Raw genomic sequence first — 14,839 nt, forward strand, 5'->3', positions numbered from 1 at the left:
TTTTCATTTTGTTCTGTCTTACTCAGCTTTTGTTTTTAACCTATTCCTTTTTTACATTTCAACAAAGGTTATCTGGGCAGGGAGATGTTGAGCCTTTTATTATTTGCATTTTCAATTCCTTTGTGTCAAAAATGTAATAAACATTTTATTTTAAAACAAAATTAAGATTTTAACCTCTACTTTGCACATTTGTGATCTCCCTTGTTGGTTGCCTGGACAAGATGGAGGTTGAGCACCCTCTAGAGCACACTGCATGGTGCTGGGGGCATAAGAAGCTACAGGATGAACAGAGGGCCTCTTTCATGAGTTTCTACAGCATATAAATATTTGATTTTGAAAATAAAACAAAAATCCACCATTATTTTTGTAGAAAACAAACATGGCTATAGAGAATGAACTGAGATCAAATATGAGCCACCCGGATAATTTGCTCTGAAGGTGGAACCCTTCAGATTATACAATCAGACTTTCTTAGGATATGTTTCCTCTCTCTTGCCTTCTAGAAGCCATACCTGAAAGAGTCTATTGATTTTTTTTAGTCTACTGATTTTTAAATACAGCATTTCATTTGTTAATATTGTTTTTGCTAGAAATAATTTAATTACTCTCTGTCTATAATGCTCCTACAATAAGAATTTTGCCTAACTTGTACAAGATCATGTCCTCAGTGCCTAGAACAGCACCTGGCTTGTAGTAGGACCTCAATAAATATTACTGAATCAAACAGAAATGAATGAATGCTAAAGCTAACTAAATGCCCTGTATGGTAATGTTTTTATTATTAACTCATGAATTCCATCTGTAAGTATATACCTTGGTGTAATCACATTTGATGGATAATCAGATCAAGGCTAACTGAAAAAAAGTTCATTACTGAGGTTTTTTTTAATACTAAGTAGATTGACTTTCTTTCTATTACACACTTTTAGATAATATAGTGCTTTTAGTATCTGCCCAATTTTGCCCAATATATAGTATTTTGTTAATATTTTGTTATCTGTTGTACGCCATGTCGTTAGTAAATTATTTTGGAAAATTGAATAAGTTCAAGAACAAATTAATTTCTTTATAACCGGGCAGCCCGGGTGGCTCAGCGGTTTAGCGCCGCCTTCAGCCCAGGGCTTGATCCTGGAGACCCGGGATCAAGTCCCACATCGGGCTCCCTGCATGGAGCCTGCTTCTGTTTCTGCCTGTGTCTCTGCATCTCTGTGTGTGTGTCTCTCATTAATAAATAAAATCTTTAAAAAAAATTCTTTATAACCTACTTTAAGTTATTTGAAACAAAAAGATAAATTAAAAAAAAAAACAGGGGATCTCTGGGTGGCGCAGCGGTTTGGCGCCTGCCTTTGGCCCAGGGCGCGATCCTGGAGACCCGGGATCGAATCCCACATCGGGCTCCCGGTGCATGGAGCCTGCTTCTCCCTCTGCCTGTGTCTCTGCCTCTCTCTCTCTCACTGTGTGCCTATCATAAAAAAAAAAAAAAAAAAAAAAAAAAAAACACCTGAAAACAATGGGGACAGAAAGTTTTCTAATTCATAAATGCAAACTCTACCATTGTCAAATGCCTTTAAATGTCATGAAGTTCTACCTGAAACCTTTATCTTTTGTTACAGCCAAGCCCTGTGTTATGTCCTGGAGTGACACAAATATGTAGTCCTTTTATGAAATGACTGCACTTCAAATATATGAACATTGTTGAGTCCCACTTAAGTCTCCTCTTAGACACTAAATCTAAAATATTCATAATGCTGATCCAAAACCCTTCTTTTTCCTTCCATTGTCATAAGCCCACTAAATGAAGAAATGAAATCCATTATTCACATTGGGTATTAATGATCTACTGCAAATTAATTTATGAAACTTCCAGTGTCCCCTGTTGCTTCCCCACTCAACAAAATCAGAAACGCCTACCCTAATATTAAAGTGGGACATTTATGGTTATCTCAGAATTCCCAATAATGCTCCAAACCGAGGAGAGTATGTGGCAAGTCCCCCATCATTCCTAAAGATAAGAATACCAGAATCTGGTATACCAGATATACCCATACAGTAATGACAAAAAAAAAAAAAAAACAAAAAAAACATGAAAAACTAGGCCAGAGACCATTTCACATGCAGGCTATAGAAGAAAAGACGGGAAATTCTAGAAAGTATTGATAAAAGGACATTTCCAGGAGTAGAAGGTCTTTGGACTTTTCCTCGTCCCTTAGAGGAGAAACCTGACCTCCTCTCACCACCCCTGTCAAGTTGAGGATAGGGCCAATATAGACAAAAGAACCAACAATGGACATAGGAGAAATTGCAAGGAAGCAAGAATGGCACTGCTGCCCTGTGCCAGATGCTTACTGAGGGGAGAGAGCACTCACTAGGCTGCAAAGGAGCAGAGTGCACTCTGTGAGACTTCTCTGAAACATCACAGTACATCATGGTATATTCCCTAGAACTAGGGAGGGGGCGGGGATAAGAAGACTGTGTAATGAACCAGAAATAGCACTTGCTTGAGGACTGGAAACAGCAAAGGTGGGGAGGCTGCCTAGAACAGACCACAGCAGTAGGAAGAGAGACAGTAACCAGCTGGGCAAAGCATACTTCAGTTCTGTGATGGGGCGAGGCCCTGTCAATACCACTTGGGCTGGGTACATGCCTCAGCGGAATGCCATCATACTTAATTCATCTTGAGGGAACCAAAGAAACAGACTTCCAGGGTGAAGGGTCCAGCAATAAGAGGCTGAGGGGAATATGCTTAGGGGCAGGGGCTGGAAGTATATACTCTGAAGAACTCCCTCCCTTAACCTGTCCAGCAAAAAGACATAGTTCGTGGGTGTCTGCCATGACCCAAGGCACTGAGGGCTGGATTTCATCAGCACCAGTATGGTAAGACTCCCTAACCCTGTAATGCACTAGTTCTAAATTCACCCTGACTCTAAAAAGGCCAGAAGTACGGAAGGTGAGAAGGTTAAAAAAAAAAAAAAAAAAAAAGGAGGTTAAAAAAAAAGTGAAACAGACCATGCCCTCTTCCCCACTGGTCCTGCCTATTTTATCATATATATGTACATTCATTAAGGGAAAAAGTATAGTGTTCAATGTTTTAAAATCAGGTTAGGGGCGCCTGGGTGGTATAGTCTGTGAAGTGTTTGACTCCTGGTTTCGGCTCAGGTTGTGATCTCAGATGCATGAGACTGAGCACCGAGTCAGGCTTTGCACTTGGCGTGGAGTCTGCTTAAGATTCTCTCTCTCTCTTGTCCTCTGCCCCTCCAACCCCAGACCTCTTCTCTCAAACAAATAAATCTTTAAAATAAAAATTTTAAAACACAGATTAGGCCTAAATTGGGAAAGAAGGGAATCTGGAGTTTTACACTAGATTGCCCTAAATTAAATTAAATACAAAAAATCAATCCTATTTACTACATAATTTACAATTTTTGCAACTAAAGGTGACTAGAAAAACCAATGATGCTGTCAAAGGAGAGAGGAGAGATGGGGAAATGGAGTTATGTAGGATGGCATTTCATGTACATAATCATTAAATTCACACCACTCAATAAAGAGATTACAGTAACAAAACAATATTTTAATTGTAAAATTGGGCTAAAAGAAAACAAGAAAAGCCAGGTCCTAGACACAGAGCAAAGGCAGGATGGTAAAGCAGGTGAGATGGTGCTACACGCTCCTGGACAACAGACTCATGCCCTGTGCCACGGAAGCGAGTCATCAGCAGCAAGCAGAGCAGAACCCTAGAAAACTCTACTTACAAAATCAAGAAAGTAACATAAAGCCAGTTACATCAAGGGTGGGCACAGGTCTGAACTGACACTACCTCTGTGATTCAGAATCCTGAACTAACGACTAAATCAAGAAAACAAAAGACGAAAAGAACCAAAGACCAAGAGAATTCCTGAGGTCCTGAAAGAAGCAAATGCAAAACTTCACTTTAGGGTCCCTTCAACAATCCAGAACACAGTGGATTTCCAGATAAAACAACCTCTACTGAACAGAAGTTTACAATAGAAAATTACAAATGTGAGAAAGCTGTATATAACAACAGCACTGTTATGAAGCAGTTAGGAAAGAAGAAGAAACTGAGTATTTCATAATACAGTAAAAAAGAAATACTAGTGGGGCACCTGGGTAGCTCAGTTGGTTAAGCGTCCGACTCTTTATTTCAGCTTAGGTCATGATCTCAGGGTTCTGGGATTCAGCCCTGCATCAGGTTCTGTGCTCAGCAGGAAGTCCACTTGAAATTCTCTCTCTCCCTCTGCCTCTGCCCCTCCCCACCCTGTGCTCTCACCCTCTTCTCTCTCTCAAGATAAATAAATAAATCATTTTTAAAAAGAACATCCTAGTTTGAATTCAACGCCTAGAGTTGGAAAGTAACACTTGAAAACTTCTAGGAACAAATGAGACTATTTTTAGGCCTTCAAAAAAAGGAGACAATTTTTAAAATAAGACACAAAAAGTACAAATGAAAAAGGAAAAGCTAGTATTGCCATGCAACAGACTTCTGGCCCCTGAGATATAAATTGATATATGCTTGATGGTGAGGGTTAGGGAGGTGAGTTTCTGGCACTGCCCTTCTTCCGTTCCTCCTGCCTACAGCAGTGAAAGCTATTGGCATCCAGAAGAGAAAGGCCGGTAGCAGTACAGAGATAGCCACTCTAATATCATTGAACCACAGAACAAATGCCAGCAACCCCCACCTCCAGGCATCTTGGTATATGAGAAAATAAGTCTCTGCTTGTTTAAGCTACTTTTAGTCTGATTTTTCTATTACTTGAAGCCTGATACAATCATGTTCTGAAATGAGGCAGAAAATAAGAAAGGGCTAATCAGGCAGGTTAGATAAATAAAAAAATGCTTCTTTAAGATATGTTTGAGTAGGCATAAGTTTTATTTAGCATAATCTCTTGTTCCCATTGCAGATAGCATAAGACATTATTGAAAAAAAAAAAAAGGAAAAGAAAATTGACTATTAGTAGTGAATCAAAGCTGCATTCTTACCCTGGAAAAGTTCTTCAACTATTTAAATTTATGTCACTCCAGCCTCTGATTCACAAGGAGAATATAATAGTTTTCAATTTTCAATTTTTATTTAAATTTTTACCAAAATTAAAATTTTCATTTAATATTTATTTCCTCTCAAAGCATAGGTTCAGTTTGAAAAAACACAGACATCAAAGATTGAATTCCAATCCTTGGTCTTCTATTAAATACAGAAACATAAAATATTTTCTTTTGACTTACTGGTATTTTCCAAGTTGCTATATGCTATGGAAATGCCAAAAAAAAAAAAAAAAAAAAGGGATTTTAGAAAAGTTTATTCCATTTTCTTTAAAGGCCAGTTATATAATTGGCTTCTTGAGAAGCACCTTACTTGCTAAAGCATTTTAATACTACCTAATTACCACTATTTTCACTGTATAAATCTACTAACAAGTAAAATATGAGTTATATATTTCTATATTAAATATTTAAATACTATTGAACCATACCACAGAAAAGTAAATACATGGGACATCAGTTAAAATGTGAGTTTATACACCATGTTCAACATTAAAGGGGCACTCTTCATTTTATTCTATTATTTATGTTAATTGCACTTTTAAAGCAGCAGTGACAAAAAAGTAGAACATTATTTTACAATCATTGCTGAATATTTTTTTTGTCAACAAACAAGTACAGATGAAGACTACAGAACTACTACAAGGCATTCCCCAATTTAAAGAAAGATTACTTTTAGAACATGAACCTTTAAATGCACCATTTTAAGGACCACTTTAACTCTTTGTTTAAAAACATTACAGGAATGAACATAAGTTCATATAGATGCAAGGTGCTAGTAAATACATCCAGCTGCTTTTCTCAGAGTCAGCTACGTTTCTTGCCTGCTTCTACAGGTTCATTTCTTGCTACCAGTGGAAAAAATTATTTAATATCCTTAATCTTGAGGTGAATGGGGGGTGGCTATTCTTGTTTGTAACTATTCATCTCAATTCAGGCAAGGAAAAAATATATTCAAGTTACCGTTTCTGGGTGCTAAATTGAATCAGGTGTCCTCTCCTCTTAAGAAAATTAAGTTGCTTTTGTGCAAGAGTGTTTTAATGAGAACAGAGCCCGTCGACAGTGATAAATGGGAATGACACCAGAGAGAGCATGTAAGCAGGACAATATGTGCATGTTACAGTCTTACAGCCTATTTTTCACTGACTATTCTGAATGACTTCGCTGTTTCTTAAGGGGCCTATTAATCTCAAATTTAGTTATTACACAACGTTTATTTGAACATATATTCTGCGGATGATGACAGTTAATAAAGGAAATCTTTCACAAGCTGTATTTTTACATATTGTTCCGACTACAGCTCCCAGTCATTTGATGGTATTGATGGAATAACCCACATTGTGCTGAGGCTTTTAAAAAAAGGCACATATATTCAGATTCCTTTCTAAGCACATGGGGACTCTTAAATAACCGTTAAAATGCATACAAAAAAATCCATCTACAAAATGGTAAAAGGACACCTTAACTGTCCAACAAAAATTGTTTAATATGAAAACTGATCCTTCTAAGACAAAACAGACACCTTTTAACACTTTTAAAGCTTTGCTGCGTAATATCCAATAGCTCTTGCATAGCAACCTACCATTTTCACCATACGCATGGCATGGAGGAGGGAAGACAAAATCAATTTTCTTGAGGTGTACAAAGAATCAAGTAGCATGGCTTTGATTTTCTTCTTGGTATGCTTTTTTGATAAAATAGCACATACTTAAAATAGTGGTGATCCTGAATTTCTCATTTCTTGTAACATAGTTAAAGGCTAACGAGGATTACTTTAACATTTCCTAAAAACATATTTATTAGCTCAAGTAACTTCATCAGTTGAGATCGTGATTCTTGCTCCAAGAGAAATATGTTACACTTTAAGTATAACTGTTTCATACTGACAAAACCTACTGATCTTAACAGGAAATATTTATACTAATTCAAGATTTTTTAAACCTTCCTCGTAACTGAGATGAATATAGACTTAGTAGAACACTTGCAATTTCATCCTCCTGAAATCTCAGTCTTCAAAGGTGTTCAATTTCAATGAAATCAGAATTTTCAACTGGTAAGGGCCCTTAGATACTATGACAATCCCTTTATATGTGAAGAAATAGAACTCTAGAGAGATAAAAGCATCTTTCCCAAGGTCATATTGGCTAGTGGCAAAGCCAGAATAGAACTCATCCACAGATGTTCCTTGTACCCTCTCTATTATACCCACACTGTCTATTTTATATGTTATTCTTAACAGATATTTATAAATATGTAATATAAAAGGGCATAAACTAAAACACCAATAGTGGTTATGTTGGGGTAACGGTTATCAATTTTTTTTTCTTTGTGATTTTTTCCTTGATTTTCAAGGTTTTTGCACTGATTATATATGTTTTAGAAAAATACACACAATAAATAATATATTAAGTACAACAAACATTCTTTTATCTTTAGGGAAATCTTAATGCTGTGCACATTATGAGGGGCTCAATGTCTGACTAAAAATTGAAAGAAATTGAAGATAATACCAAGAAAAAAACTACCTCGACTTACTTGTTAACACTGAATACTCAGGAACAGACTGTGGTTGTAATTCAGATTATCAACTATTAAATTGAAAATACATATCATTTATTAATACCTTATTAAGCACTTGTGAATTTCTAAGATGAAGCTGAATAAAACCTACTCGAAATATTCCACACTACTTAACATTGTATCTTTTTTAAAAATGCCAAATTCTCAATGACCTGAAGTTTAATTGTTCTTATCTTTTGGATTTTTTATGTCCTGTCAAGAAGGAATAAAATAAGTGCTCCTTTAATTATTTATTTATTCAACAGAAATTTATTAGCTTCTTACACTAAGCACTGAGAGTACAAAAATGAATGCCAGAGTATCTGCTCATAGTATGAGGCTAGACATCATAATGGCTATAACACAATAAAATCAATGGGATCAGAGTTATGGAAGCACAGAAATTAACTACTAAAATTTCCTTTAAAGTGGACTTTTTCAATACCTCCTAGTGATGGACAACGAGCACTTTTCTGATCAATTAATGGAAGCTCTCCTTAATGCCAATCCATGAACTAAGCTCTCAGCACACCAAGAGAGAAACTGGCTAAGAATTCCCTTACCACTTTTTTTAGAAGGGCATCCACAAAACATAAGTGACAACCTATGTCAAATCATCTAGTGTTTCTTACAAATTTTAGACCCTAGCTACCTACCTCTGTTATTTCTGCTCTTTTCCATCCATTAGGTCTGGGAATCTCAGAGCTTCTTAAGAGGACAATGGATCAATCCCTCAGCAATAACTCTCTCATCAGCTTTTCATTAGCAATAAAACAGCTTTCCTACCATCTTCTGGGAAATAACTTACCATAGATTCACAGAACGGAAATGGACTTTTGCAGATCATCTAATCAAGGCACTTTTCCTCAAAAAGGATTACACTGAAATCAGTAACAAAATGAACCCCCCTATCCTATTCTTCATATCTTCAAGATCAAAGATTGCATAATCTCTTTTAAAATTCTAGATTTTAAAAATTTTCTCACTATCAAGTCCTTTCTTTTTCTGAATTAACTTTTCATTTGAGATCATCTTTTTATGTTAGGTCTCCTGAGAAGATTCAAAAAGAGCTGTGTTATTGCTGTTACAAGTAGTATGCTGGTAAATGTTTAATAACTGGCTCTCAGGATGAGGGGAGGAACATCAGTTTATAACATTCGCTGATTTTTGAGCTGTAAATACTCCCCACCATGGCTAATTTCAAGCTGCAAACATGATGTCACTGAACACCAAGATAGGAAGGGATGGCATAATTCCCAAAGTATAAGAATGAGAAGGGCACCTAGCTGAATCAGTAGATTGAGTATCTGACTCTCGATCTCAGTCCAGGTCTTGATCTCAGGGTCATGAGTTCAAGTCCCAATTTTAAGTAGGAGCCTACTCTAAAAAAAAAAAAAGGAAAAAGATGAGAAAAAGAAGGACAAATTAAACACAAAATAAGTACAGGAAAGAAATTAAGTAAAAATATGAGCAGAAATGAATGAAATAAAAAATGATAAAGGCAACAGAGATCAATGAAATCAAAAGCTGGTTCTTTGGGAAAAAAAATCAGTAAAACTGATGATAAAGCCTTAGAAAAGGAATTGGAAAGCCTTCTCTGTAAAGGGCTACTGTTCTATTTCAACCCAACTAGTCTAAACCAACTGAATATTCTGCAATAGAATTCTGATGCTAACCCTGGAGTTAGCACAGCATAGACCCCACAAGTTCAAAGCTCAGTCCTCCACAAGACTGCCATCACTTCAGAGGGCAGCTGTACTCTAGGAATCCCCAGGCCACCAGCACTCCTAACCAACAGGCTATAAATTTAGGAGTTCCCAAGACCCTTTTGGGTTCAATAATTCAATAAAACAGCTCACTGACCTGACCTCACTGAAAGCTATAGTTAAGATTACACTTTGATTATGAGCAATACACAAAGAGGGAGGTCTGGGAACTTCTGTGCTCTATCCCCGTGGAGTCAGGGTGCATCACTCTCCCAGTAGATGAATATGTTCACCAACCAGGAAGCATCAGTGAGCTTCAGTGTCCATAGTTTATAATTGGGGTTTCATTATAGGCATAATTGATTAAATCATTAACCAAGTGATTGAACTCCATGTCCAGCTCCCTCTCCTTCCCTGGAGGTGGAGTGGCTGTTCCAGCACTCAAGTCACATGATTGGTCTTTCTGGTGACCAGCCCATATCCTAAATTTATCTAGGAGCCCATCAAGAGTCATCTAATTAGCATAACAAAACACTCTATAATCACTCAGGAAATTTCAAGGGTTTTTGAAACTCTGAGCCAAGAAACTAGGACAAAGATTAGATATATATTTTTACTATACTAGAGCAACATAATAAATATTTTAGGCATTGTAGCCCATATGATCACAAATCCTTAACTCTACTATTATAGAACAAAAGCAGCCATAGATAATACATAAGTGAATGAATGTGGTTGTGTCCCAATAAAATTTTATGCATGGACACTAAATTTTTATTTTCATTTAATTTTCATGTTTCATGAAATTTTACTCTTTTTGTTATTTTTTTCTACCTGATAAAAAAATGTAGAGGGACACTTAGGTGGCTCAGTCAGTGAGGCATCCAACTCTTAATTTCCACTCAGGTCAAGATCTCAGGGTCCTGAGAGAAGGTTCTGCACTGGGTGTGGAGTCTGCTTAAGATTCTATCTCTCGGGATCCCTGGGTGGCGCAGCGGTTTGGCGCCTGCCTTTGGCCCAGGGCGCGATCCTGGAGACCCGGGATCGAATCCCACATCAGGCTCCCGGTGCATGGAGCCTGCTTCTCCCTCTGCCTATGTCTCTGCCTCTCTCTCTGACTATCATAAATAAATAAAAATTAAAAAAAAAAAAAAAAAAAAAAAAAAAAAAAAAAAAAAAGATTCTATCTCTCTCTCTCTGCCCCTCCCTGCTTGCATGTGTGCACGCTCTCTCTCTCTCTCAAAAAAAAAAAAAAAATATATATATATACATATATATATACAAACCATTCTTAATTCACTTACTATACATGCAGCAAGACTGACTTAGCCTGCAAGCCATAGTGTGTCCATTTCTGCTCTAGGAGGAAAAGAAAAGATAGAAATGACCAATATCAGGAAAGAAGTGACATCTTGAGATCCTTCATCCTTCAGATATTTAAAGGATGAGAATACTGTTAACATATTACTTGATTTCAACACTTAATATAAAGCTACACTAATTAACAGTGTGGTACTAGCCTAATGACAGATGTATAAATCAATGAAAGAAAATAGTCCAGAAACAGATCCATATAGTTATGATACATTGATTTTTGACAAGGGTGCACAGTAATTTAATGGGGAGAAAATAATCTTTTTGGTAAAAGTGGTACTGACATCTCTAAAACAAAACAAAGCAGAACTTTAATTCTTACCTCACACCATACATAAAACATAAGTTGGAATAGATCATAGAGCTACATATAAGAGCTAAATCTATAAAACTATTAGAAGAGAATATGAAGAAAATCTTCATGACTTTGGTTGAGGACAGCATTTATCAGATAGGATACAAAAATTGTAACTTTAAAATTTAAAAATGATAAATTGGTCTTCATTACAATTTAAAACTTCTTTCCTTCAAAGACATTGTTAAGAAAATGAAAAAGCAAGCCACAAATTGAAAAACTGTTACATACATATATCTTTTTCAGATATATGTTTTGCAAATATATTTTTAAAAAATTCTTACAACTAAATAAGACAATACAATAAAAAACAGGCTAAAAGATGTGAACAGACATTTCACTAAAGAAGAGCTATGCATAGCAAATCAATGCATGAAAAGATACTCAACATCATTAGTTATTAGAGAAATGTAAATTAAAATAATAAGATACCACTATATATCTACTAGAAGAGCTAAAATTTTTAAAAAATAATAATAATAAAAAACTGATAGTTCAGTGCTAGTGAGGATATGGACCAAATAGAACTCTCATATATTGCTTGGATGGATCCAAAATGATACAACCACTGGGGGAAAAAAAATTAGCAGTTTCTTTTAACATTCCACCTATACTTACAAGTGATCCAGCCATCCCACTCTTGGATATTCATCTTGTATGAATCTTGTATGTTCATACAAGAATGTGTACTGAAATGTTAAGAGCAGCTTTATTTATAACAGCCTCAACCTGGAAACTATCCAAATGTCCATCAAATGGTGAATGGATTTACACATTATGATACATCCATGCAATAGAATACTACTCAGCAATAAAAAGTAATGAAGTATTGGTATATGTAACAATATGGGTGCATCTCAAAAACATTATGCTAAATAAATGCAGCCAGATACAAAAAACTACATACTATATGAGTCCAATAATATAATATCCTCAAGAAGACAAAACTATACAGACGGAATTCAGATCACTGGTTATCAGAGACTGAAGATAGGAGAAGGAAAAAGAGGCATAAAATAATTTTTTGGCATGATGCCAATGTTTTGACTTTACATATATTCCAAAATGAATCATACTATATACTTTAAAAGGGTGAATTTTACTGTCTGTGAATTATACATCCATCAACCTGACTTTTAAAACCTTTAAAAATTTAAAAAGTAAACAAAAAAATGAAAAATATAACTATATGACATTATGGTTTAACTTTTCCATTACTTGGTTTTAAGGTTTATACAGAAAATTTCAATAAATAAATATTAGTAGTATGCCTTTACCTAATAGAAATATAATTAAAACCACTGAGTTACTGTTACTACTTATTACCTATGAAAGCTGAAGCTTCAGAGCTCTGCTTGTAATTTGTAAAAATGTCTTTTAAATCATTATTTTCAACAATAACGTAATGGGGATACTTAAAGACTATGGGTTGATCTGACATTCAAAAAAGACACTCTTCTTTCATACTTATTTAAAGATGATAAAGATTTCATATTAAAGAAAACATTTTAATTTAAAATCATTGGGGATCCCTGGGTGGCTCAGCGGTTTGGCGCCTGCCTTTGGCCCAGGGCGCCATCCTGGAGTCCTGGGATCGAGTCCCATGTCGGGCTCCCGGCATGGAGCCTGCTTCTCCCTCTGCCTGTGTCTCTGAGCCTCTCTCTCTCTCTCACTCTCTCTCTCTCTCTATGTCTATCATGAATAAATAAATAAATCTTAAAAAAAAAAAAAAACCTCAAGGGCACCTGTGTGGCTCAGCTGGATGAGTGTCTACCTTTGGCTCAGGTCATGATCCCAGGGTACTGGGATTGAGCCCCGCATCAGGTTCCCTGCCCAGTGGGGAGTCTGCTTCTCCCTCTTCCTCTGCCTGTTTATACTCTTTCTCAGTCAAATAAATGGTTAAATAAATAAATAAATTTAAAAATATTTTTAAAAATCTCAGTGTCTTCATTTTATATGGAATAACAATATCCAATTCACAAAATTTTCTGAGTATTAAATGAGATATAAAACCTCTAGGTATCCTACAACCATACAAAGGACCTTATAAAGTAAGGCCCAGCAAGCCTTCATTACACTGGTATTCATTCCAAATCCCTGAAGAATTTAGATTGTACATGGAAACAAACAGCAGGAAAAGGTTCCCTAATGAACTTACCATTTCTAAAAGGGTTCCCACAGAAGATATTTTCTCTTCCCACACTCACACTCTAACTACTTCACAATAATATCTATCTCTGCTTTGGTTGGTTGACTCTCACTGATTGCACGGTATTTTAAACCTGACAATACATCACAAATAGAACATAAATAGGTTGCTAAATATAATTGTGAGTCTTACAGAAGATGCAGGATTTCATTAAGTCGGTGAAATTAAGCACAAAGTTAATGACAAGTAAGAAAAAAATAAATGACAGGACCGGTGCTTAAAAGGAGGGTAATTAGACTATTTCTTGAAATGAGAGCATTGGAAAAATTTACAAAACCTCCACTTTTTTTTTGCAAATTTGTATCTTTATGATTGTGTAGCAAAATAAACAGGATGAAAAGATGTGACATCATGTCATCTTAACATTTTTCGAGAAAATTATCTTGATCCCTACCTTCTAAAACAATATGCCAAGAATCAGTACAGAATTATAATATAACCCAAATTTTGTTAAATGAATCATACATTTGTTTTCATCATTTAGTTTCATTTTTTCAAAATAAAAGCTAAACATATTTTTCAGTAATTACTAGTAAATGTTAATTCTTTCAAAGCAAATTGATTTTAAATGAGCTTTCTCTTGTATCATTTACCATTGAATAACGTGGACCTGCTCTTTTATGATTCTAGTTACTCAAGTTTTTATGGAGGGCAGAACAGAGCAATTCTTTTTTCCTACAATGGCAGAGTTGAAGTTAAAACATAAAATGGTTGGACACAAGCCCAATGTAGGATGTGACTTGCTCAAGATCACACAATTTCCCGCAGTGGCGAGACAGGATTACAAGAACTTCCAAATGCTCTTCCTTCTCTAGGCCGTTAATCTTTATTTGATTCCAATATATTATGTAGATAAGATATATATGAATATCAAAAATACATGGAATGGAAATTGTATAGACACACTAAAATGTAAAACACTAGTCAGCAAGCAGTGGAGCACTAAATCGACTTCAAATTTTTATTAAGGTTATCCTTCTGTTAGTGATTGAAGGTATATTAGCTTAGTGGGCCATGCAATAGCTGTAGCACCACAACTAATGGACTGCCAAGACATGATTTAATAAAGAGGCCCAGCTGAACAATGGTGTATAAGTAACTCTGACAACCTGAGGCTTTCTTCTGGTCAAACGTTTTATATCTGTAAGTGACTTTCTCTAAAAAAATTACCTGAGAAGATACTCTCAGAAGGTTTCACTGTAATAACAGCAGCCCAAACATTCTTATATAAGTTCAGATTCTCACAGATCTTAAGATGTGATTAAAAAAAAAAAGTTTAAAGGTCTTGTCCCCAGATCCTTCCACAGGCACCATTTATAACACGGTTAGGGGTCTAGTTAAACAACACTTCCAGCGACTACAATGTGTATGTCTTTTGGTTGAAGTAAATTAAAGAAACAGAGCAACTTTTTAAATGTTGTCATCAGTATTTTACTCTAAAATATGAGCAAAGAAATTGGGCAGTGAGGAGAAGGATGAAATAAAAATATGTATTAAATACACATTTCTATAAAATGTTACGTGGACTCTCCATCTTTACAGCATGGAGTGACTTGCACACTGAGAAAACCAAAGTAG

At 35.7% G+C, this 14,839-nt stretch overlaps 1 protein-coding gene across 19 annotated transcripts in view; it reads right to left on the reverse strand.

Annotated features, from left to right (window-relative positions):
• The window catches only part of SLC10A7 (solute carrier family 10 member 7), a 243,037-nt gene that overhangs the window by 172,661 nt on the left and 55,537 nt on the right, over positions 1–14,839 (reverse strand). For 2 of the 19 annotated variants that reach the window (XR_005370812.1, XR_005370813.1), the window contains exon 5: positions 10,628–10,682. The exons of 16 other annotated variants lie outside the window; for them this stretch is intronic. The gene's annotated coding sequence lies outside the window, so the exon portion shown is untranslated. The remainder of the gene's footprint in view (positions 1–10,627; positions 10,683–14,839) is intronic. One more of the 19 variants, XR_005370814.1, reaches the window with a different exon arrangement.

The sequence above is a fragment of the Canis lupus genome, chromosome 15 (assembly GCF_011100685.1).
Source record: "Canis lupus familiaris isolate Mischka breed German Shepherd chromosome 15, alternate assembly UU_Cfam_GSD_1.0, whole genome shotgun sequence".
NCBI classification, from domain to species: Eukaryota; Metazoa; Chordata; class Mammalia; order Carnivora; family Canidae; genus Canis; species Canis lupus.